The sequence below is a fragment of the Triticum urartu genome, chromosome 3, assembly GCF_003073215.2.
Source record: "Triticum urartu cultivar G1812 chromosome 3, Tu2.1, whole genome shotgun sequence".
Classification (NCBI taxonomy): Eukaryota; Viridiplantae; Streptophyta; class Magnoliopsida; order Poales; family Poaceae; genus Triticum; species Triticum urartu.
Window position 1 is genome coordinate 81,317,051 of NC_053024.1, and position 26,123 is coordinate 81,343,173.

Genomic DNA, 26,123 nt, shown 5'->3' on the forward strand with positions numbered 1-26,123 from the left:
ATTGACGACGTGGTCCGAGCTTGATGCGGGACAAGGTTCCATCCCCAAAGCCGATCCCGAGGTGGCGGAGCAAAGAGCTCGGCATGCCGAAGTGGTGACATAGCACGGCCAATGCGGGCCGGCAGAGTGATACCGAAGTCCCCGGCATGGGGTAATGAAGTGTTGACGAAGCCCCCCGTCTAGCCGAGGTGACGTGGTAAGTCAGTACGCCGAGTTGACGATACTGCCCAACCCGGATCATTTTCCTCTGCACAAGAAATAGTGCAAACCGGAGATAATAGTAATGATAATAATAAAAAAAATGTTGCGTAATAAATAATTTATGCAAAGTGAGTAAATAAAAGAAATATGGCCTGGTGCCGAAGTCAATGTCGATGCAGGGCATCGGCGTGACGCAGTGAAGGCTTGACAAAGCCTGAATTTGCAGGGCGGTCCGGGCTCCGGATGCGGCGTTCGCCGAACAATGTATAGAAACTGACCGAACCACCACGCCACCGTTTTTAATGTGGCCGCCATTTGATAGACCTGTGTACAGATGATGGAACAAACCAGAGTAATATTTCCTTAAGAAAAATAAACCCATCAAGCAAAAATTGTTAGGATTAATAGCACTTGGTTTATTTGTTGTAGCATTCCGAAGAAAAGCGACTCCCAATATCAGGAATCGATCCGCACACTCATTGCCTGATGGGCGATAAAGCGATGGCCCGGTGATGCTGGCAAAGGTTGGCTTGCCGAGGCGAAGCCCTCGGTCCAGCTAACGTGACGAAGCTGGTCGGCTGGTGACGCCGAAGTCACCGGAGTATGTTGATGAAGAAATAGCCAAGTCCTCGGTCTAGCCGAGGTGACGGAGCCTCGATGTCGGCCGATGAGTCGAAGTAGGTCGGTGTGATGGACACCAGCTTGAAGAAGCAATAGTGCGGCCCTGCCGATGCAGGTCATGACATGGTCGATGCCGGCTTGATGAAGCGACCCTGCGGCGATGCCGGTATGCCCGCTCCGTGTAATCCGTGGGGCGGTGATGTTGGTGATGATTTATCCTTCGCGATGCCGGACTCTTGTTCGGCTTGCCGAGATGATGATACGAAGAAGTTGAGCTCGGCTCAACAAAGTGACGACGTGTCTAGCGCAAGTCGGCAGCCGTGGAGCAATATTGCCGGAGTGGTTTGACACCAGCATGATGTTGAAGATAATGTTCAAAAGATCTTAAAGTTAGTGGGATGTGTTCGGAAACAAAACACAATACCCCATAGAAAACTTCTTTCGAAAGGGATGTCCGAAATCCCGTTTATAAAAAAGACAAACTTGGGTCGGATTCGTTTTTGCGCAGAAAACAGATCCGAAAAGTGATGCATTAATCGGAAGGTTCCCGGAGTTTGGACGGTCGGATCGAGCTAAAATTTTGAGAGGTGGTAGATATAAGAATTCCGTAGCCGATCAACGGTTGGATCTTCCAAAGGACGTCCAAGCTAGAAGCTGGACACCACGCCCTAAACTCATCCAGATTCCCGTCCAGATTTGACAGGGCTCCGGTATATCGTGGATTGCCAGAGATTCCTCCATCGGAACTCGACAAAATTTTCCAGGGTTGTTGTAGACTCAATTCCGCACAATTCCACCAAAGCGGTCGTTAAAAAGACACTTGAGAAGGCAGTGGCGGCGGACACAAATTTGCTGTCCAAAAAAACAGCACGGTCGCCCGATGGCAATGTTGACGTTGAGCCCCCGGGCTCCCTGGATGATTCCTCCACAATCTTGATAGAGATCGGAGTTGATGTTTATAAAGACCCTCGTCCGAACATGACGATTGGAGGTAGGGCGCAGTCCTTGGTCAAACCAAGGTGACCAGTCGAGCTGGTGACGAAGATGTGGAAGTCGCAGTTGATCTGCAGGCGAGCCATCAACCTTTTGCCGAACACACAGCGGAGCTCTCAATGAAAGCACCAATGTCGGTGTCAAAACAGGCGGATCTCGAGTAGGGGGTCCCGAACTGTGCGTTTAAGGCGGATGGTAACAGGAGGCAGGGGACGCGATGTTTTACCTAGGTTCGGGCCCTCTTGATGGAGGTAAAATCCTACGTCCTGTTTGATTGATATTGATGATATGAGTATTACAAGAGTTGATCTACCACGAGATCGTAGAGGCTAAACCCTAAAAGGTAGCCTATGGTATGATTGTTGTTGTATATGATCTATCGACCTGACCTCGGTTTATATAATGCACCAGAGGCCTAGGATAACAAGAGTCCTAGCCGAATACGCCGGTGGGGAGGAGTCCTTGTCTTGATCGCCAAATATTGTGGAATCTTCCTTGTATGCAGCAGCTGTCCGAACCAGCCCATTAGTATACGGCCATGGGGGTCTTCAGCCCAATCTAACAGATCGGGAGATGATGTGGTGACTACCCCCTAGTCTAGGACACCGTCAGACGTAGCGTCAGAATAGATGGCCGTCTCACCGCCATCCACTGATCCTTCAGAGTATTCACCTCCATGGATGCAACCCACGAAGGCATGCCTCACGGCAGGTTGAGCCCAGACGGATCTCGTGCGCCGAGCCGTCTCACGAGTTTGGGGTGGACGTCCGGCTCAGGGTCTGACTCGCCAATCCGGCCGATGAAGACATGGATTCCGCCGAAGGGGACCCAGTACCCGTCCTCAATTGAGCCAGCCTCGGGGCCCCAGCCTTTGCCGTCGATGTAGAGCTTGCCGCGACGACTCTTGGTCATCCGGCCCACAGCGTATCCCTTGAGTCCTTCGAAGTTGCCCTTCAAGAACTCAAATCCACCGTGCGCTGGCCCACGGTGGGCGCCAACTGTCGTGGAATTGTCACGGCAGATGTCCTAGCAAAAGGACTTAGTCGTAGGGCCATCGCAACTAGGAAGCTTAAAGGGGTTAATCGGGACAAAGAACACGAGAGGTTTTATACTAGTTCGGCCCCTTACGATGAAGGTAAAAGCCTACGTCTAGTTGTGTTGGAATTGCTAGGGTTTCGATGACCAAGGAGTGAATGCATTTTGCCTGGCTTCGATTTGTTGTTTCTTGCCCTAAGCCGCAGCCGGGTCGTCCCCTTATATACACGGGTTGACACCTGGGGGCCTACAGAGTCCCGGCTAGTTCATAAAACATGTCCCGCTCGGTGACTTCTTTATATGCCTTTCTTCACAAATCTTTCTTTATAGACGGCGGTTTACAATATTGGGCCTTAAGCCGCCACTGGGCTTAGGCCTTCTACAAGTCTTAATAAACTATCACCTTGAATATTACTGGGCTTCTTTTGTAACCCGCCGTTGGGGTTGACCCAGCCCCTCCTGGGCGGGTCTTACCTGGTAGCTATATTCCCAACACAACCCGATTTATCCTGAGATAAGTCCTCAACACTCAGTAGCCACTCCTCATCACCCATTTTCTAATTGATTCATTACTCATTAGGCACGACTGTCATTAGGGTTTGTTGTGTGCTTAGTGCTACCTACAGTTAATGGTTCAGATGTATTTCGGTAATCTTTAGTACCTGTAAAGTTCACAGGTTTTTCAAAATTCTGGCCCTACAAACAGACACTAGTCATTTTGGATTGTTGGTCGTAGTGACATTGACCCAAATTACTACTGCAAGCCAGGTTTGTTGACAATTTTACTTGTCTTTCTTACTCATTCGATATAATATCTAATTATTCACATCGATTAGTTGCAAACAATAAGTGCTAGACAAACTTCTTGATTCAGGTTTTGGATGGTCTCTTACTGCAGTTATAATTCTGCATACTTTTCCTAGTAAGTGATGTCTACTACACAACCTTCTTCTTGTAGACGTTGTTGGGCCTCAAGTGCAGAGGTTTGTAGGACAGTAGCAAATTTCCCTCAAGTGGATGACCTAAGGTTTATCAATCCGTAGGAGGCGTAGGATGAAGATGGTCTCTCTCATTTAATAATTTCAGATCTTGATAATTTATTCAAACAGCAAGCAAAGCAAAATAAAATGATATCTAAGAATAGCAAACATCATGTGAAGAGGCAAAAACTTAGGATCAACCGATACTAACCAATAGTTGTTGAAGAAGAAAGGTGGGATGCCAACCGAGGCATCCCCAAGCTTAGACGCTTGAGACTTCTTGAAATATTACCTTGGGATGCCTTGGGCATCCCCAAGCTTGAGCTTTTGTGTCTCCTTAATTCCTCTCATATCACGGTCTCCCTAAATCTCAAAAGCTTCATCCACACAAAACTCAACAAGGACTTGTGAGATAAGTTAGTATAACACATTGAAAAAACCTTATCATACTCTACTGTAGAAAATCACTAAAATTATTATTCAACATTGCGTACTAAATGCCTCTGCATATTTAATAGTCATATCCTCAAATAGAATCATTAAAGAAGCAAACATATGTAAACAATGCAAACATAACAGCAATCTACCTAAACAGGACAGTCTGTAAAGAATGCAGCAACATCCATACTTCCCTAGCTCCAAAAATTATGAAAGATTCCCACTGTAGTAAATTTATCATATCTTAATATGCAAAAGGTTTCAATATTTTATCACATTCTTAATTTTCTAGGGAATTATTGCAACAGCGGTAAACTTTCTGTTTTCAAACAGCAACATGTGGACTTCTAAAATAGGCATAGTAGAGGCTATCAATGACACTTTTATTGAAATAAAAGATACAAAACATTGTTATAAATAACATCAAGCAAATCCTAACAAAATAATTTGACTCTCCAAGCAAAACACATATCATGTGGTAAATAAAAATATAGCTCCAAGTAAAGTTACCGATGAACGAAGACGAAAGAGGGGATGCCTTCCGGGGCATCCCCAAGCTTAGGCCCTTGGCTATCCTTGAATATTACCTTGGGGTGCCTCGGGCATCCCCAAGCTTAGGCTCTTACCACTCCTTATTCCATAGTCCATCGAATCCTTACCCAAAACATGAAAACTTCACAACACAAAACTTAACAGAAAACTCATAAGCTCTGTTAGTATAAGAAAATAAATCACCACTTCAAGGTACTGTAATTAACTCATTCTTTATTTATATTGGTGTTAAACCTACTGTATTCCAACTTCTCTATGGTTTATAAACTATTTTACTAGCCATAGATTCATCAAAATAAATAAACAACGCATGAAAAAACAGAATCTGTCAAAAACAGAACAGTCTGTAGTAATCTGAATCAAACGTATACTTCTGGAACTCATAAAATTCTCAAATAAATTGCTGGACCTGAGGAATTTATCTATTAATCATATGAAAAAAGAATTAACTAAATATCACTCTCCAAATAAAAATGGCAGCAATTCTCGTGTGCGCTAAAGTTTCTGTTTTTTACAGCATGATCAACAAGACTTCTCCCAAGTCTTCCCAAAGGTTCTACTTGGCACAAACACTAATTAAAAGCATAAAACTACATCTAAACAGAGGCTAGATGAATTATTTATTACTAAACAGGAATAAAAAGCAAGGAACAACAATAAAATTGGGTTGCCTCCCAACAAGCCCTATCGTTTAACGCCCCTAGCTAGGCATGATGATTTCAACGATGCTCACACAAAAGATAAGAATTGAAACATAAAGAGAGCATCATGAAGAATATGACTAGCACATTTAAGTCTAACCCACTTCCTATGCATAGGGATTTTGTGAGCAAAGAACTTGTGGGAACAATAATCAACTAGCATAGGAAGGTAAAACAAGCATAACTTCAAAACTTTAAGCACATAGAGAGGAAACTTGATATTATTGCAATTCCTACAAGCATATATTCCTCCCTCATAATAATTTTCAGTAGCATCAACTACAAGGATACACCTTATAAAGCAACATAACTTCTACAACATTTTGGCTAAACGTTGTAAAATTCATAATATATACGCATATTATAGGTTGCAGATATGCGTTGCAGAATTCTAGCTCTTGATCCTACCGTGGGACATATATGAAAAAAAAGAAAAAAAGAAAACAAAAAAGGAGAGAGGGATGCGCCAGAAACAGAGCCCCCGATGCCCCTCGTCTCTCCCAAATCACCGCCACCAATCGCCTCGCCACCTTCCTCCCACCTCGCCACCGGCCCTCCCCTCCGCTCCTCCCACATCGCGGCTATGGAGGCTACCAGATCTGTCTCATCCCCCACCCACCCATCCCTCTCACATCCCACCTCTCTCTCTAGATGCAGCTCCTCATTGCGCCACCTGCGGCGGGCTGATTCAGGCGACGTCCGGCGAATCCCGCCATCACGAAGCACAACCCGAGGTACCCTCACACCACGGCGCCCTTCCATATGGCTAGATCCGGCGCTCGTGGCTACGAAAGCCCAGCCGCGACCTTCCCTCGATGGCTAGGGTTTCGGGAGTCGGCTCCGCCGCCGGTGGCCATGACGTCCTTCTCGTCCGATGAGTGAATCCCCTCCCCTGGCTTTGTCCTCTCTCTCTTCCCCTTTCTCTAACCTCTGTTCTTCTCTTCTCTTCTCCTGTAGACATCTAGGTTTGCACCCCTGATTCTATTGGAGCAAATCGCTGTCAAAAAAGTTTGGCCCTTGTGCGATGAACACTTTTGTGCGATAAACACTTGACAAGCCTGCAGACTGAGTTCCGATCTCCGTTTATTTACATTCATGCACTAATTGCTATTCTATTAAATTAGTAATTATTAGATATCAATGGAGCATCAATTTTTTCAAAAAATTCTTATTAGTCATCAATCCTTGATACATAAGTCGGTAATCCTTTCAAATTTTATTTATGTAGATAAGAAGTACTTCATATATGCGGACCCCATCTTAAATAGTCTATTGCAAGAGTTATAATATTTAAGGAGGGATGCAGTCTTAATAGGTCTCTGTACGACAGTTTTGATGAGTTACTAATCGAAGTTTTTGTTGAAATTTCAGTCTTCTGGAGTCTGATGGTCAGGCTATTTAGGTGGCAGTGTAGCTTGCTAATGGTGGCTTTCACGTCCATCTCAAATACTAGAGAACGTGGACATGTTGGGGGAAGCACGTACTCCTTTGTTTTAGTGAGCACGTGAATTAACAATCCACATTGTTTCTTCTATATGATGTTTCTTTGACATTATTGATATGATTCACAACACTGATAAATACTTCTCTCCACGCCTGTTAATGTACTGATTGTTGTATGCTCTTATTATTCTAAACAATTTGGACTACTAGCTAAATACCCATGCTTTGCTATGGGATAACAAACATTAAATTTCATGAACATGTCAAATGTGATACTGTTTTTTGTAGTATGTGATACATTGTTACCACCGGTGGTGCTTCGTGAGGGCAAAAGCATGCCGTGGCCTGCCCAGCCCGTGGGGTAGAAATACTTGTAGTAGTACAGATATAGGAGTAGCCCGGCTCACAGCTGCCTTGCTTGCCTATAGTGTCGCCTCTTCACGGTTCTTTCTTAGCCTCTCGGCTCTATTGCTCGATTCCTCTTCCTATCCAGCAGAGTAGTATGGGCACGAGCAACGCGTACAGCCGCATGGTGGGCCAGAGAGACGTGGCGCGGAGCCGCCATCGAGTCGCCAGTCGCACCGCCGTAGCAAGTAGCAGCGTCGTGCGGTGCCGAGGCCCAAGGGCGACCCATGCAGCGGTGGCCAGCCGGGCGAGTAGCAACCTAGACGACGAGCGCTGGTGCACAAGCACATGTGCAGCCCCAAAACTGTCTCTCGGACAATACTAATTTTCGTATAAAATGTAGGTTATAACACTCTAAAATTCAATCAATTGATAATAAATATCTTAATTTGGTACTAGATATTTGTCATGGACAGCAGGGCTAATCAACGCGGAATTGATTTGGTTTTCAAGAGAAAAAAGAGATATAATGTTGAGAAAGATTTATCAGCAGCAGCTCTTCATCCATCGCTTGAGTTGAAATATTTGTGTTTCTTTAAATTTTGCCTGTCCAGGTTTTCCTTTGTAGCACCGCCACTGACTGTTACATTCCAATTGCATTTCCATACACTGACGTCATTCTCTTCCTTCGGTTTGAAAAGCTAGTATGCAACTCCCCAGTTAAATTCCTATGTCTTGCTAGCCTGTTCCTCTAAAACAAACCACATATACACCTAATATTCTATGTTACTGTACACATTTTCTTTGTCATTTGGTTATGTGATTGTCCTGTCATAACATGCAGTTATTATATATGGACTTGGGTCAGGTCAATGCAGAGGATTCGTCTATATCAAGTACTTATCTAAAAAACTAAAAAAAGGTACTTATCTACTACCGCTGTACATCATAGTGAAAATAAAACTGAATCCCAATACCCCACTTAGATGCAACCTACACCTGAGCTTTATGCATGTTCATGTGCAAACTATGCATATACTAAAGCTTGCAGCAAGCCCACACACATATACACCAGCAGCGGCTCACTGTTAATCATCATGTTAGTCATTCATTAAGTAGAGGCTCACTGTTTGTTTGTGCGCAGGTTTCCAAAGAAATAAATACTCAATGCCATTCGGTGGTTTTCAATGTGCCAGTCTCCTTTTCTGCTCTTATTTAATTATTTATGTACTCATATCTTGCCAATGATTTACCTATTGTTGTATGTAATTTAATGTGAGGCACCGCACTCATCCGTTCCGGCAATATCGAGATGGAGGCCAACACCATGGACGGCTGGAGCTGCGAGTATATTTGTCCAAGATATGGCAGTGTTCGTAGTCATGGTTCTGGTAACTGTCTATGATCTCCATATCTTAACTATTTGTGAAGACGGAAATGCAAGTAATATTATTCTTAGATGCTCTTGCCCTTTTGATTCGTAAATTGCTAAACTGACAACTGACTCTCACTACTTGTATTCATAAATTGCTGAATTACCCACATGAACTCTTGCTGTCACAGTCGTAAATTGCTGAATTTTTCATTATGTCGCTTGCACTGTTCCATATGAGCAATGTCTATTGTGCTTTGAACCCGTCAACTAAGTAGGTACTATGTTATTAGTGGCTTGCTTTTAGGCCACAACCACATCTGTTTATTTTTCTCTGAGTATGTTTATGTTTGTTATGTGACCTGAAGTAGTATATTGAGTTCTAAGGGAATACTTTCAGGTCAGAACTTTTCTTTGTATTAGTCGGTAATCTAGCCGGGCAACCAATGTATCGGAAGTAATGACCCTTTGTAGAAGTAATGTTTCTTATTTGTAGGGCAACCCATCACTATTTGCATCATGTCAATGCATTGTGTATTAACGGTTCATTTGGTTATATTCTTTGTAGATATACATGGATGATTATATGGGTGCGTGGCAAGTATACTACAATGATGATGATGATGATGTTCCGGTTCACGATGATGAAGATGATGTCTGTTTTCAGTTTTAGTTATGATGGTTGTTTTTCAGTTTTAGTTAAGTTGTAGGGATGCTGTTCCTGTTGGATGATGTTCCTTGGTTAGGTTTTAGTTAAGTTGTAGGGTTGTTGATGGATGCTGTCAGTTTAACTTTCGGTTGTCAAGAGAATGTTTAGATTATGCATCACATTTGGATGTTATTCCTCCTGTAATATCAACTATTGTAATCCCACAATTTTTCTCAATATATGATTTCTTCCTCTCGTGCGTATATTTTGTCTTCTGACTTGATATACATACTTAGTACCATTATGTGAAGCATTAATTTAATTGTTGGCAATATATAAAATATTATTCACATTTTATATGTAAAACACCTGAAGCGTTGCAAATTCTTTGTTGCGAAGCAATGAGATTTTGATTCCTGTACATTAACCACCAACGTATATGAGTGTTGTAAAAGTCTGTTTTATGTGTTGCACTCCTGCAGCGGTTCCTTTTACCAACGGAAGTATAAGCATTGCATTATGCGCTAGCAACACTGGAAAAGGCAACGCATCCCAAACCGTTGGTAAAGTCCCTGGCAATGCATATATGGACTTTTAGATACGGAAAAATGCGTTGCTATAGGTGGGGTCCTGTTGTAGTGATCATGAATGAATTCAACAATATAACCAGTACCTAAAGCATTCTTTTCATGATCTACAAGCATAGAATTTTTATTACTCTCCACATAGGCAAAATTCTTCTCATTCTGAATAGTGGGAGTATCATAAGAAACTCGAATACTATAAATTGTTTCCACATTAAAAGAGTAATGTTCAGAAAAGGGGTAATCATAATCATGACAAGTTTTATAAATATAATCACTACTTTTTATAGCATAAGTATCATCACAATAATCATCATAAGTAGGAGGCATGCTATCATCATTATAAACTTGCATATCAAAACTTGGGAGACTAAAAATATCATCTTCATTAAATGTAGCATCCCCAAGCTTGGGACAAACATTAATTGCAGCAAATATATTCTCAAAAACATCATCTTCATCAAACATAGCCTCCCCAAGCTTGGACCCTTTCATATCATAAGCATAATCACTCTCATCATTAATAGTATGGATAGCACCAATAGTATAGCAATTATCATATTCTTCCAAGCAAGTGCCAAAAAGATTTTCAAGATCATAAGAAGTATCATTATCTTCCACAATTATATTTTCATGAGGCACAATAGTAATAGGAGAAGCATTATTTGGGAGAGATATCTTCTTACCTCTCTTCCTTTTTCTTTTCTTCTTCTTCACCACATCATGTGTGGGTTCAATCCTCTTTTTGGAGCTCCTTATTAATGAGATTGGTTGAATAGGAGGCTCCTCCTCGTTACCTGATTCATCATAAGAAATAATAGGAGGGTATTGGGAAGCCTCTTCCCTTTGATTAGTATTCTCTTCATCTTCTATTTGTTTTCTTTTCTTTATGTAATTGGCAATATAAGGGTTTTCAATACAATTCATCGCACAATACATATAAATTTCCTCTAGATCAAATCCAAGAAGTTTATAACGGGAAAATTCTGGAAGATAATTAGTTATATGTTTCATTTCTTCGTAACTCATAGGCAAACTAAGTTCATTATGATGTGCAAGGGAAATCAAGTCATCACAATTTTTTGGACACGATACGATAATGAAACAATTTGCATTGGGTATTGAAATGATCATGTTCATTACAAAGATCACAAGTTTGGCCAATATAATTTAAATTTTCAGCACATTCATCTAGCCTTTCTTGCAACAATTTAGTTTCTAATTACTTATGCCTCTTGCAATATCTATCTTCCCTATTTGGTGTGTTCGTACAAACCCAATGTACTCCACAAAAATTGACATGTTTATAGGAGACATCATAACTAGTGCAATCATCATTAGTATCATGGATATTCAAAGAATTCGTACTAACAACATTGCAATCATGCTCATCATTCAAAGATTTAGTGCCGAACAGTTTATAGATTTCTTCTTCTAGCACTTGAGCACAATTTTCCTTTCCATCATACTTACGAAAGATATTAAAAAGGTGAAGCGTATGAGACAAACTCAATTCCATTTTTTATATTTTCTTTTATAAACTAAACTAGTGATAAAACAAAAAACTAAAATACTCGATTGCAAGATCTAAAGACATACCTTCAAGCACTCACCTTCCCGGCAATGGCGCCAGAAAGAGCTTGATGTCTACTACACAACCTTCTTCTTGTAGACGTTGTTGGGCCTCCAAGTGCAGAGGTTTGTATGACAGTGGAAAATTTCCCTCAAGTGGATGACCTAAGGTTTATCAATCCGTAGGAGGCATAGGATGAAGATGGTCTCTCTCAAGCAACCCTGCAACCAAATAACAAAGAGTCTCTTGTGTCCCCAACACACCCAATACAATGGTAAATTGTATAGGTGCACTAGTTCGGCGAAGAGATGGTGATACAAGTGCAATATGGATAGTAGATAAAGGTATTTGTAATCTGAAATTATAAAAACAGCAAGGTAACTAATGATAAAAGTGAGCGTAAAAGGTATTGCAATGATAGGAAATAAGGCCTAGGGTTCATACTTTCGCTAGTGCAAGTTCCCTCAACAATAATAACATAATTGGATCACATAACCATCCCTCAACATGCAACAAAAAGTCACTCCAAAGTCACTAATAGCGGAGAACAAACGAAGAGATTATGGTAGGGTACGAAACCACCTCAAAGTTATTCTTTCCAATCAATCCGTTGGGCTATTCCTATAAGTGTCACAAACAACCCTAGAGTTCGTACTAGAATAACACCTTAAGACACAAATCAATCAAAACCCTAATGTCACCTAGATACTCCAATGTCACCTCAAGTATCCGTGGGTATGATTATACGATATGCATCACACAATCTCAGATTCATCTATTCAACCAACACAAAGGACCTCAAAGAGTGCCCCAAAGTTCTACTAGAGAATCACGACGAAAACGTGTGCCAATCCCTATGCATAGGTTCATGGGTGGAACCCACAAGTTGATCACCAAAACATACATCAAGTGAATCACATGGTATCCCATTTTCACCACACATACGCATGGCAAGACATACATCAAGTGTTCTCAAATCTTTGAAGACTCAATCCGATAAGATTACTTCAAGGGGGAAACTCCATTCATTACAAGAGAGTAGAGGGGGGAAGAAACATCATAGGATCCAAATATAATAGCAAAGCTCGTGATACATCAAGATCGTATCACCTGAAGAACACGAGAGAGAGAGAGAGATCAAACACATGGCTACTGGTACATACCCTCAGCCCCGAGGGAGAACTACTCCCTCCTCGTCATGGAAAGCATCGGGATGATGAAGATGGCCACCGGAGAGGGATTTCCCCCTCCGGCAGGGTGCCGGAACGGGTCTAGATTGGCTTTCGGTGGCTACAGAGGCTTCTGGCGGCTGAACTCCCGATCTATTGTGCTCTCAGATGTTTTTGGGGTATATGGAGATATATAGGCGGAAGAAGTACGTCAGGGGGGCCACGAGGGGCCCACGAGGGTGGAGGGCGCGCCCAGGGGGGTGGGCGCACCCCCCTACCTCGTGGCCTCCTCGAAGCTTCCCTTACGTGCACTTCAAGTCTTCCGGGCTTATTTCCTTCCAAAAATGGGTTCCGTGAAGTTTTAGGTCAATTGGACTCCGTTTGGTTGTCCTTTTCTTCGAAACCCTAAAACAAGGTAAAAACAGAAACTGACACAGCACTCTAGGTTAATAGGTTAGTCCCAAAGATGATATAAAAGTGTATAATAAAGCCCATAAACATCCAAAATAGTAGATAATATAGCATGGAGCAATCAAAAATTATAGATACGTTGGAGACGTATCAGTAAGCTCACAAGTAAATGATTGATTCACTACATCTATGCTTGCCTTGTCATATTTGTTGTCAATATTCTTTTAGGGTGGACCACCGTGTTTCTAAATATTGCAACTGTAGACATGAGTGAATAGTATTTCTCTATATGATCTCTTCCATCATGTGTGGGCAACGAACACTGCATTGTATAGAAAGAAAGTGTCATTTCCAGCTTTTACATAGGCTTCGATCTTTTACATGGAATACAATCTGCCTACTTGCTTTGTGTCGCACTACCAACACTCCACCCTTGAAGCTAAACATTATGCCACTCATAATTCCTTAGTTTATTTGTTCAAATACGAATTTCATATGATTCTACTGTTCCTACTTCAGTTTTGAAATGTGTGTCTGCCTGTTATAGAGACATAAGGGGTTTGTATTTATGTGTGTGGTTTGGTCAGCATGGTTGGGGGTCAACATTGCATATGTAGGGGTTTATAGGGAGTCTCTTCGAGTTGAATCCGCAATGCATTCCATAGATAATCTGACTACTTTTATGTTTTCATGAATCTCAGATTCTGAACAGCATCATAATGATTATGAGCTTGCGTGCATGAAAAGAATAAAGCAGAACAATGCCATGGCTATCAAACTTGGCATTAAGGGACTGAAATCAAGTCTGGATGCAATGCAAACGCTCTCCACCTACAGATTCATGCTCAGAATATGATCCTAACAGTGATTCTGAGCTAGAGGGAGACCTAAGTCAATGTAGCTCCCTTGTGGAGGAGTCAGAGGAAGATTCCCTATCTTATTCACCCATCAAGGTGCTTGCTCTAACTTTCCAAGGTTATATTTGTCGAACATATCTTACAACTGATGCTTTGCATTGCTTCTACTTTGTTGAACTTCCATTAGCTTAGTTTACACATTGTGTATGTGGATATGCCATGCCTATCCATTTTCAGTACATATTCCATCTGTCATCATACCATATTTATCCATTCAAATGTTGTTCTTGTGTATCAGACGTTCAAAAGGAAGAGGGTGATTGCTGATCGTGGAGGAGCACAAGCAAAGTATTTGGAAAAGCTAGTGGCACCTGATAAATCAAATAGCCCATTAGGTGTAGTTGCAATATCACCTGACCCACAAAACACCCCAACGCTAGCAGACTCTAGACCTACTACACTGGTCATTTCTGATGCCCCAACTCAGCAGACCCCAACTGCAGCAAGCATTATGATTATGCCAGTTGACATAGCACCAGCTCTATGACACAAAACCCCCATTCTAGCAAAGAGTACACCAAATCCAGTTGTCAAATCCCTTTTCGAACCAGAGAGAGCCCCAATTGCAGCAAATAGGACCCATGTTCCATTTCTTCCTAGTTTAGAAGACAAAGCTTATATTGTTGTCAGGAACTTTGTGCACGTCTTTCCTTCTTGGAAAGATTATACCGCGGACACAGAATAATTCCCAGTCTTCCTCCACAACTTACGCATAAGTAATGTACTAATGTTATTCATGGTCATTACTGCATATGTTTCTGCTGACAGAAGACACAAGATTTCATTATTTTAAATAGGCGAGGACCAAACTAGATTGTGAAGACAATCAAGGGTTGGTTGCGCTTTTCAAGCACTCGTTGATGAAGTATCGTTCCTACCTGAGGCAAGCGCACTTCGATGGCAAGCCTCTAAACGAAATTTTTGTAAAGTCTCCGGTGCTACATTTATCCGGCGGTGACTAGAATAATCTTGTTACACATTGGTCTCGGCTGCAGCGTAAGGTACTATCTATGATATCACATCACAATTTGAACTACATATCTGCATTTTCCTTAATGTCTCACTTGTACGAAAATTGTTAGCAGAAGAACATTCATTCTGAAGGGACCACAGAATCTCGCAACTATACTGTACACTACATTGCTCTTATGAGTACCTCTTTCCCTGTATGACCATACTTTACTTTCATAGCTGTTTGATTATGTAGCATCACTGCACATGTTAGCCTTGTTATCATCCATTTGGTGGACATTATAAGATCTGTATGGACTCTTACATAAATTTAGAATCAACCCAATGCTTTTGAAGAGGTTTAGCTTTGCAGTCCTCTTGTAAGGACTGAACGTCGTCTATCACTGTACTTACATTAACAGCTACTCCCTCTGTCCCATAATATAAGAACGTTTTGTACAGTACACCAGTGTTCAAAACACTCTTGTATTATGGGAAGAGGGATTGGTTCATTGTGTAGCATTCTGCATCTTATCTCCCTCGCCCACTGAGGGAGTCCTAGATTAGGGGGTGTCCGGATGGCCGGACTATACCTTTGGACGGACTCCTGGACTATGAAGATACAAGATTGAAGACTTCATCCTGTGTCCGGAAGGGACTTTCCTTGGCATGGAAGGCAAGCTTGGCGATACAGATATGTAGATCTCCTACCATTGTAATCGGCTCTGTGTAACCCTATCCCTCCCCGGTGTCTATATAAACCGGAGAGTTTTAGTTCGTAGGACGAACAACAATCATACCATAGGCTAGCTTTTAGGGTTTAGCCTCTCTGATCTCGTGGTAGATCTACTCTTGTACTACCCATATCATCAATATTAATCAAGCAGGACATAGGGTTTTACCTCCATCAAGAGGGCCCGAACCTGGGTAAAACATCATGTCCCCTGCCTCATGTTACCATCCGACCTAGACGCACAGTTCGGGACCCCCTACCCGAGATCCGCCGGTTTTGACACCGACATTGGTTCTTTCATTGAGAGTTCCTATGTGCCGTCGCCATCAGGAAGGATGCCTCATCCCGTCTTTAAAGATGGCACTGTTGCTAAGGGAGCTTTGGCTGTTGGCCAAACTCTCCGGCTAGGCGGTTTCCTTATGACCGCCTATTCGGCTGCTGCGCCGACGATGACCTCTCGGGTCATCGAAAGCAATCTTCACGTCAGCTCGGAATTCGCCGAGCAGCTAGATCCAATGGAGCTCTCTTCCCTAAACGAGCTCTTGGATCGCATCGCCGCCCGGGGAGTCGCTACGGATTACGACCAGATTGGGCCTAAACCCGATCTGAGAGAGATTAACTCTCCCTAGCTCACCCAACACGTTGCCGTGGTAGAGGGACAGTGCGGCAGCCGTTCATCTATCTTAAGGACTAGCTATGTCTGGATTCCCGATCCCTCCAAGCCGGATACCCGTGGAGGGGAGGATATCACTCAAGACCTGAACTTAAAGTCAGGCGACGGACTAGATTCATTGGGCCGCATCCAAGAATCCCAACGTCCGAGTTCGGAAAATCCTTGGCCCCTGGGTCTCAAATTGGGTGAGGTTTCGGATTTGATTCCACCCACCCCCCCGTACATAAGCGATCTATCCCAAATTAGGCAAGAGCCCGAAGAAACAGTACATCATTACTGGGCCAGATTCCTCTTGGTTATGAACAGGATAAAGGACTGCCGCGAGGAAGACGCAATTTCATTCTTCTGCAATAATTGCACGGACAAGGGAATCCTCAACGCCATAAGTCGCCGTGATATTACACGCTTTGCTGACTTGGCGTCCATAGTACGGAAGTACTATGCGATGGAAAGCGCCTAGAAAACCGAAACAAAATTTTGGGACAATCTGGCCTTGAATACAAACTCGGTCTGAAATAAAAGGGTGCATCATCGTCAGACACCCGGGTTCAATACCAAAAAGCAAAAGCCCTCTACAGGGCACGGAACCGTACTGGAAGGATGGCTTGATGGACCCTGTAAAATTCACAGTGCAGAGGGCGCCACACCAACTCACAGCCTTAGAGCATGTTGGATACTCCAGCAGGTGGCAAAAATTGGCGAAGATCTTCTAATTCCAGATGCCACAGAAAGCCACCCCAGAGAAACCAGTACGGTATTAACAGTCTTCGAGACTTTCGCATCAAATAATATGCGAAAAAGAACACTCCGCGGCGTTGCCGAAGTCTACCAAGTAGCAACGATAAACCCATGGAGTGACACGGCTATTACTTTTAATGCCAGTGACGAACCTAAATTCCGAACAGCCCGAGCACCAGCCGCATTGGTCCTTAGTCCAATAGTGGACGGCTTTCGTCTTACCAAGGTACTCATGGATGGCGGTAGCGGATTGAACCTCATTTATGAGGAAACCCTTCAAAAATGGAAATAGACTGGAACCGCATTGAGCGAAGCAGCACAACCTTTAGAGGAATAATCCCCAGTTGGGAAGCACGCTGTACAGGAAAAATCACACTAGATGTGGTGTTCGGCACGCCGGATAATTACAGGTCCGAAGAGGTCACGTTCCAGGTGGCCCCGTTTAGTAGCGGATATCACGCTCTGCTAGGGTGGGAAGCGTTTACAGTCTTCCAAGCAATACCCCATTATGGGTACATGAAGCTCAAGATGCCCGGGCCTAACGGAATCATCACTCTCGTCAGTGATCCGGACATAGCACTCCGCGCCGAAAACAAGACAGCCGCACTGGCCCTCGAGGCGCTATCCGAAGCCCTAGCGGCTGAAGAACTAACCGTGCTGCACTCCACGGTGAATAGGGACGATGTGATACTCGATAAAAGATCCAAGTCCACCTCCTTTAAACCGGCGGACGAAATAGTCAAATTCCAGGTCCATCCAACGGACCCCAATAAAACAGCTTCCATCGGGGCAAAGTTACACCCTGATGTAGACGCCGCACTGCGAGAGTTCCTACGAGAGAACTGGGACATTTTCACCTGGCACCCTTCAGACATGCCAAGAATCCCACGCAGGCTGGCCGAACACAGCTTAAATATCCTAAAAGGATTCAAGCCAGTCAAACAGGCTCTTCGACGTTTTTCCGAACCTAAGAGACAGGCCATGGGAGAGGAACTAGTCAAGCTATTAGAGGCCGAATTCATCAAAGATATCAAACATCCGGACTGGCTAGCAAACCTGGTGATGGTACCAAAGAAGGACAAATCCTGGCGCCTGTGCGTTGATTTCAAAGACCTTAACAAGGCTTGCCCAAAGGATCCCTTCCCTCTCCCCCGCATCAATCAAATTATCGACGCTACCGCAGGACACGATTCATTGTGTTTCCTCGACGCATACTCTGGCTACCATCAAATAAAGATGGCAGAGTCAGACCAAGCCACAACGGCATTCATCACACCATACGGCCCATTCTGCTTCAACACAATGCCCTTCGGGCTCAAAAACGCCGGCGCAACATATCAGCACATGATTCAGACATGTCTGGCAAACCAGATCGGCAAAACAGTGGAGGCATACATAGATGATGTGGTCGTTAAAACAAGACATGTCGAATCTCTAGTAGACGACTTGAGGCTAACATTCGATAACCTCCGAACATACAACATCAAGCTCAACCCGGAAAAATAAGTTTTCAGCGTTCCAGCCGGAAAGCTCTTGTGCTTCATTGTATCCGGTAGAGGAATTGAAGCAAATCCAGCCAAGATCCGAGCTCTGTCACAATTGGATATCCCGAAGGACCTCAAACAAATACAAAAATTAATTGGATGCGTGGCGGCTCTAAGCCGCTTTATCTCCCGCTTAGGAGAAAAGGCCCTACCCCTTTACCGCCTCCTTCGGCGCACCGAACACTTCGAGTGGACAGATGCAGCCACGGCCGGACTCGACGAAATAAAATCCATCTTGGCAACAAACCCAGTCCTGGCCGCGCCAAACATTGGTGAACCAATGCTATTATACATTGCAGCAACCCATCAGGTCGTAAGCGTAGTGCTCGTCGTCGAACGAGAAACGGACGGACACAAATTCCCCCTTCAAAAGCCGGTCTATTATGTGTCCACTGTCCTTACTCCGTGCAAGTCACGGTACCCGCATTATCAAAAGATTGCGTACGCGGTATTTATGGCATCCCGGAAGCTGCGACACTACTTTCAAGAGTGTTCAATAACAGTAGCCTCGGAAGTGCCACTTAACGATATTATAAACAACCGCGACGCGACGGGCCGGATTGCAAAATGGGACATTGAGCTCCTCCCGTTTGACATAACTTACAAGCCACGGCGAGTTATCAAGTCGCAAGTTTTGGCTGACTTCGTCGCAGAATGGACGGAGGCCGAACTCCCTAAAGAGTACGGCACATATTCAAACTGGGTAATGCACTTCGACGGCTCCAAAATGTTGGCCGGTCTAGGGGCTGGCGTCGTTTTGACGTCCCCCACAGGAGACACAGTTCAATATGTACTCCAGATAATGTACACAGACTCCAACAACGCAGCCGAATATGAGGCCCTTTTACATGGTCTCCGGATGGCAGTATCCATGCGCATTCAACGCCTAGAGGTGCGCGGGGACTCGAACCTCGCAATATCCCAAATAAATGGAGACTTTGATGCCAAGGATCCAAAAATGGCAGCTTATCGCAACACCGTCCTAAAAATGTCAGCTCGGTTCGAAGGGCTCGAATTTCACCATATAGCCCGGGAAAATAATCAGGCGGCAGATGTCCTGGCACGCATCGGCGCAAAACGCGATGTAGTCCCCCCCAACATCTTCTTGGAAAGGATGTTCAAGCCGTCCGTAGTATGGGAAGGGGAACCTGGCAATAGCAGCCCGGACCCAACCGCACTGCCTGACACCGAACACTCTGACACAATTGGAGGCTCTGCCAATGAAATAACACCTTCAGCCCACGTAATAATGGCCGTCATCGCACCGTGGACAGAACCATTCCTCGCCTACCTTACCAGGCAGGAACTCCCTGAAGACCAAAATGAGGCACGCTGCATAGTGCGGTGATCTAAAGCCTATAAAGTCCATGAGGGAGAGCTTTATAAGAAAAGCACTAGCGGAGTCCTTCAAAGGTGCATCTCCGAAGAGGAAGGGCGAACCTCCTGGCTGAAATTCATGCCGGACTCGGCGGACATCACACTGCAGCTCGGTCCCTTGTAAGCAAGGCCTTCCGTACAGGCTTTTATTGGCCGACGGCCCGGGCAAACGCCTAGGACTTAGTCCAACGATGCATCGGTTGCCAGCTTTTTGCAAACCAAAGCCATATGCCACCCACCGCCCTCCAAACTATCCCCATCACTTGGCCCTTCGCGGTCTGGGGGCTTGACATGGTTGGACCCCATAAAGGCGGAACCTACAAGAAAAAATACTTACTGGTCATGGTGGATAAGTTCACCAAATGGATAGAGGCCAAGCCTGTTAAGACGGCCGAATCCGGACCGGTGATAGACTTTATATCCGGGGTGGTACACCATTACGGCGTCCCCCACAGCATCATCACTGATAACGGCACGAACTTTACGGCTGATAAGGTAAAACTCTGGTGCAAAAACATGGGCATCAAGCTCGATTATGCTTCCGTCTATCACCCACAAACCAACGGCCTGGTCGAACGTGCAAATGGTCTTATCATGAGCGGCATCAAACCCAGATTAGTGCGGTCCCTTAAGGAATCTAATATGCACTGGGTAGAGGAGCTCGACTCCGTACTCTGGGGGCTGCGGACCACGCTGAATCGCACCACCGGATACACACCATTCTTCATGGTGTACGGCGTAGAGGCAGTTTTGCCCTGCGACATAATTCATGAGTCACCTCGAGTGCGCATGTACGAAGAAAGTGAAGCCGAGCTTGATCGGCAGGATAGTTTGGATAGCGAGACATGGCAAAAGCCCGTTCCGTATTATATCAACAGCAGGCTCGAAGATACCAAAGCAGAGAAGTACGGGCCAAAAATTACAATGTTGGCGAATTAGTTCTACGCCTGCCGGACAAGAAAAAGGACAAACTCAAGCCCAAGTGGGAAGGTCCCTTCATAATTGACCAAGTCCTGACTGGTGGAGCATACCGCCTGCGAGATGCATCGGATAACCGACTTGAGCCGAACCCATGGAACGCAGCCTGTCTACGAACATTCTATGCCTAGCGCCGGACTCTGTGTTCGTCTCCTTCCTCTGTCCATTTTTACATACTTTCTGTCCTACATTTCTCTCCTTCTCCTCTCTCTTTCTCTTATAGCCTTTAAAGGCTCATAAAATGACGCGCTATCCGTGCTCATTAAACCTGGGGGCTTCTTTAAACAGAAGCTTATTTATATGGGCTTCATGCCCAACACCTGTGTCACACTTCCGCATGTACCTTTTATTCGTCATGATATGCATCGATATGACTTTAGTTTTGGCCAAGCTGGGTTGCCTGGCTCCTGTGCTTACCCCTACGTTCCCGATTGTTCGGCTAGGTGGTAAAGGGAGCACCTCTGCGATTGTTACTGCTGGGTCAGCCGGATGTGTACCTCAGACTGGGTGAAGCCGAAAGATAGCGTTCTTAAGGGAATATTCGGTCGGTGAACTAAAGATGATCTTTTTTTATCTATACGCCCCCAGATGTTTTTCCTGCGCCTTTTTTCGCAGAATGGACATGCACTTTAGGGCATGCCTCCCAGGGAAAGGAACCCCTAACGGAACTATTCTCCCTGGAAGATGTTTCTTACTAACCATGTAATATAACATAACTAGTTGGGCACTTGTCTGTTCAAGAACTAATGACCCCTACGCCTAGTCTCCATGCATACCCCGGTTCTTATATAACCGCGAGGGTATTCAGACACACTCCGGACCGTCAGGTCCCGAGGTTGAATTGAAAAGGTTGGCCATGACAAACGATCTACAATCCGGCTAGAAGGCATTACACATGTCAATTAAAATTACATAGTCAATCTGACTGATCGTATTCCTCTTCAATACCATCTAACAGGCTGTCTAGTTTACAATCCTGTTGGGAATACTTTGCAGCGAACTCTACTTGGCCGTATACTAAGCTCACAGGGATCTCCTTCCCATCGGGCCCTACGGGTCCGACCTCGGCCATGTGGTTTGAATCAGCCTTCGTGTACCGCATCTTCACCATGGCCTAGGCCTCCCTGGCGCCTTGACGGCAGGCCGACATCTTCCACAATCGGAAGCGCCGCCGCACTCCCTTCAGCTTCTCCACAAGCTCTCCAAGGCGTTCAGGCATGGAGATGGATGGCCAGAAGGCCTGGGAGACGCCTTGCATCACCTGCCGAACTCGCCCGTGCAGTTGTGAGAGCTCGGGAAGAAGGTCACCCGTAGAAGCGGGCATTTCCTCTGCAGGACAACCTGTTAGCATACCTACAGACATTACTCTGTTAGTCGACTTCCTCGCCGAACTCTTTTTTCAAAGTTCTTTTAAGCACTTACTATATATGCCGCGTCAAAGTCGCTGATTCTCCTTCACTGAGTCCAACAGCTGGGCACGAACGTCCTTCAGTTCAACGCCCAGCTTGGTGTTGGCATCTTGGAGATCGTTCTTCTCCCGCCTCACCTTTGTCAACACGCTCTCACCAGCTTTCAGCTGGCGTTGAAGTTGTTGCACTTCCGGATTTAATCCGGCGCCATCTGCAATTTCATTTGTCAGATTTGCACCCACGCCGCACCTCGCAAAATACTTATCTTTCGAAGCATATATCACTATAGGGGGTCTCCTTGGGCTCCCCTGCCACGGCTAGTGTGGCCTCAAGTTGAGCTTTGCACTCTTCCAGCTCCTGGGACAGCAGGGTATTCTTTTCTGCAAGAACCTGCATAACAGATGATCCTTAAATCAGTTATTCTAACTATTTCAAGTCTCGGGGGCTACTGGTACATATATATAATTACCAAAATTTTCTTACTCGTATGTCTTTCACATACTCTCCGTGGCTCTGGCTAGACCATTTTGAGTGGCACGGAGGTACGCGTCTCCCGAATTGAAGGCATGCAATGCCTCTTGGGAGAAACAAGCATCGCGAAGAATTGTCCGGCGACGCCTGTGGTTCACGGCACTCTCCACCTCGGAATTGGTGGCAGACAGCCTGTGCGCATCCTCCGTTGGAGGAGCGTCCGGTGCACGCCTCATGTTCGCCTCCGCTTCCGGACCAGGCTTTGGAGCCTGGCTGGTGGAGGCGCGATTGGCAGCCTCTCCGGATATAGTCCAGCGAGGTCTCTTCGTCCCGAAGAGAGCACGAGCGTTAATATGCCTCGTAGGAATAACACCTGGGAATAAGGTGGCGCGCTATACCTTTGCGCCGGTGCCTCAGTCCGGACCGCACTTCTTTTCAGCTCGTGGGGCCTTGCCGCCCCTCGTTGGCTAGTCGCCGCAGGCTCGGCCTCCCGTCTCAAGGACCTCCCCTACAAAACACGGTTGTCATACGGCAATCGAAAACACGCGAGGACAGATCCCTTTTCAAAGTGCTGGGACTCCGGTCTCAGTTACCTGCGAGGCTGGGAGTAGCCCTGGATAATCGGCCGTAATGGCCACCAAGGCGTTGTCCTTGCTCAATTGATGAAACACTCCATCAATCAGCTCCACATATAAGTCTGGATCCTCTTGAGAGGCCGATTCGAGGGACCATCCCGGATCCTCGGGTTGTGGAGGAGGGCTGTTTATTTCTTTAACAGCCTGGCGCAGTTCTTGCGTTGAAGTTGTTTGACTGAAAATTTAACAATGGGAATATAAAATGGATGGGCAAGTAAAAGTGTCCACTTACCCAACTTGGGGGATTGTACATAGAAAATCCACCCCGTGGGTTGACGCGGAGAAATTCCTCCTCTTCTCCCTTGTACAAAGCGGACAAGGTCTTTATTAGAGCGACAACCGAATCCGGCCCCTTACGGCCGTAGTGGGTGGCGTCGTCCTCCCCGTTGAAGTCCCACATGGGGCGGCCTCAATAGTGAAGTGGTTGCACCCCTCGCATGATGCATGCGGCCATGACCCCGATCATGGTCAGTCCGGAATGAGCTAACAATCTTATCCGGCCCATCAGGTAAATAACGTCCCTGTCACTTTCCCTCTGAGGGCTCCATGGACGCCAGCTTAGGCGCTTCTTTAGGGGAGCACTGTCGAACTCAGGAAGGCCGATCTGGACAGGATCCGGCAGCGGGACGTCCTCTATACAAAACCATTCCGAAGGCCAGTCCTCGGACGCCTTCTTTGGGGTTCCGGATAGATATCCGGTCCCAGCGATGCGCCACACTTCGGCTCCTCCCACTTGATATATCGACCCCTCCTTAGAGCGGGGTACAAGGCAGAATAGCCTTTTCTACAGCGCGAAATGAGCTTCACAGCCCAAAAACAGCTCGCAAAGGGCTACGAAGCCCGCGATATGCAATATGGAGGCAGGCGTGAGGTTGTGCAGCTGGAGGCCATAGAACTCCAGAAGCCCCCGGAGAAATGGATGAATTTGCAAGGCATACCCGTTCTCCTTTGGAGGGATTGGGGGTGCTCTCCGCTTGCTCTCCGCCATTATAGGTGGCAAGTCCGGCTCGAACCGGGACCATATAGGCCGGGGGGAGAAATCCCTTGGTCTGGAGCTTCACTAGCTCGCTGTGCGGGATGGAGCACCTCTTCCAATTTCCGCTGCTCCTGAGGCCGAAGCTCCCGAGGCCTCAATGGGTCATCGCGAGGCGGAACCCAATGGCTCTCCCCAGCTTGGCGCTCCTGAGGTCGCCTCCTCGGGCGCTTCACTAGCCGTGCCCTGCGCTGGTCACCACGTCCAACACTTCGGTCGGCTCCGTGCAGACTTCGATGCGCTCCGCAAAAGTAAGGGGTCCCCAAGCTGCAGCATAGGCGCCTTCCGGCCGTTGAAACAAAGGAAGTACATCGCCATAGATGAGTAAGTACCTTATCTTTGTACTCGAGTGCTGCTTCCCTTCCTAGCGGTGGCTCTTCAGGATCCCTTCTGCTAAGGCCGTGAAGCCTCCCAAGAAGCAACCTCCTCCTTCCTCAAATCTCTTGCTGGCCTTGAGCGTCCCAAGCCAGCATGCCGCCCCCGGCGCGAGGTCGGCCGGAGAGGCAGACACGCTAGCTTGGCGCCTCGAGCCCGCGCTCCTACCATCTCTTCTTCGTGGCCTCGTCGGGGGTGCGACGAGCATGCCAAGGGATCCTCCTCTGGTTGTAGACAGCGGCTGGATGGCTTCGGTCTTGGTTTCTTCTTCGAGTAGCGAGCCTCAACTCAACCGGGCTCCCGCCGAGGCCAAGTCAGCGACCGAGGGGGCACCAGCCCCCAGCCTCCTGCGAAAAGGTGGCGAGCCGCTTCGGATCCCGTCGGCAACCCCCGCTGCGGAGGATGGAATCGGCCGCGTGCTTAAGTTTGTGCATGAACGGAGTGTCGTCCGCCACGAGCTTTTTCGGGAGGCGATTGGCGCGATGAGGCGGCTTGGCGGAGAACTCATGGATGTAGACGCGCGCCTCGAGGCTGAGGGTCTTCGGCTGATGAAGGAGCGGCATAAGATGAAGGTGGCCATCAACCTCGGGCGCCACCAGCGCGAGCTTGATAATGCGAAGGCCGAGGCGTCTCTTGCGACCTCGTGTGAGGCCTACGCTTGGGCCTTGGAAATAGCCTGGGAAGCCGATCGTCACCGCGAGATCACAGAGAAACTCACGTGGGAGCTCGAAGCCTGGAGTGCCTCCTTGGAGCAGCAAGTGGAGGTGTGCAAGGCTGCCCTAGAGTCGATGAAGGGGACGCCTGCCGAGGAGCAAGAGATCCTGAAGCGCGAGGAAGCGTTGGCGCTGGAAGCCACGGAGCGCAACCTTGAGCTTGAGCAGTTGGAGACGAGGGAGCACCAAGTCGCCCAAGCATAGGATGTTGTCGGCGCGTGCGAGGCCAAGGCCCAGGAGGAGGTCGATCGCCGGGTGGCCGAGGCTCGCGCGAATCTTTTGGGTAGGTACGACCTGAAGCTGAAGCTCGGGGAAGTCAAAGCTGTGGGAAGGACTACTGCCCTCAAGTCAAGGTTGGCCGAGGTGGGACAGCGCGAGGAAGCCACCGTAGACGCCCTGATCTCAGTGCAAGCTGAGATGGCTTCCGCCCATGCCGAGCTACTTTCTCTTCAGCAGCAGGTCACCAGTGCCGAGTCCTCCGCGCAGCAGAGCAGGGAGGAAGCGCCCCG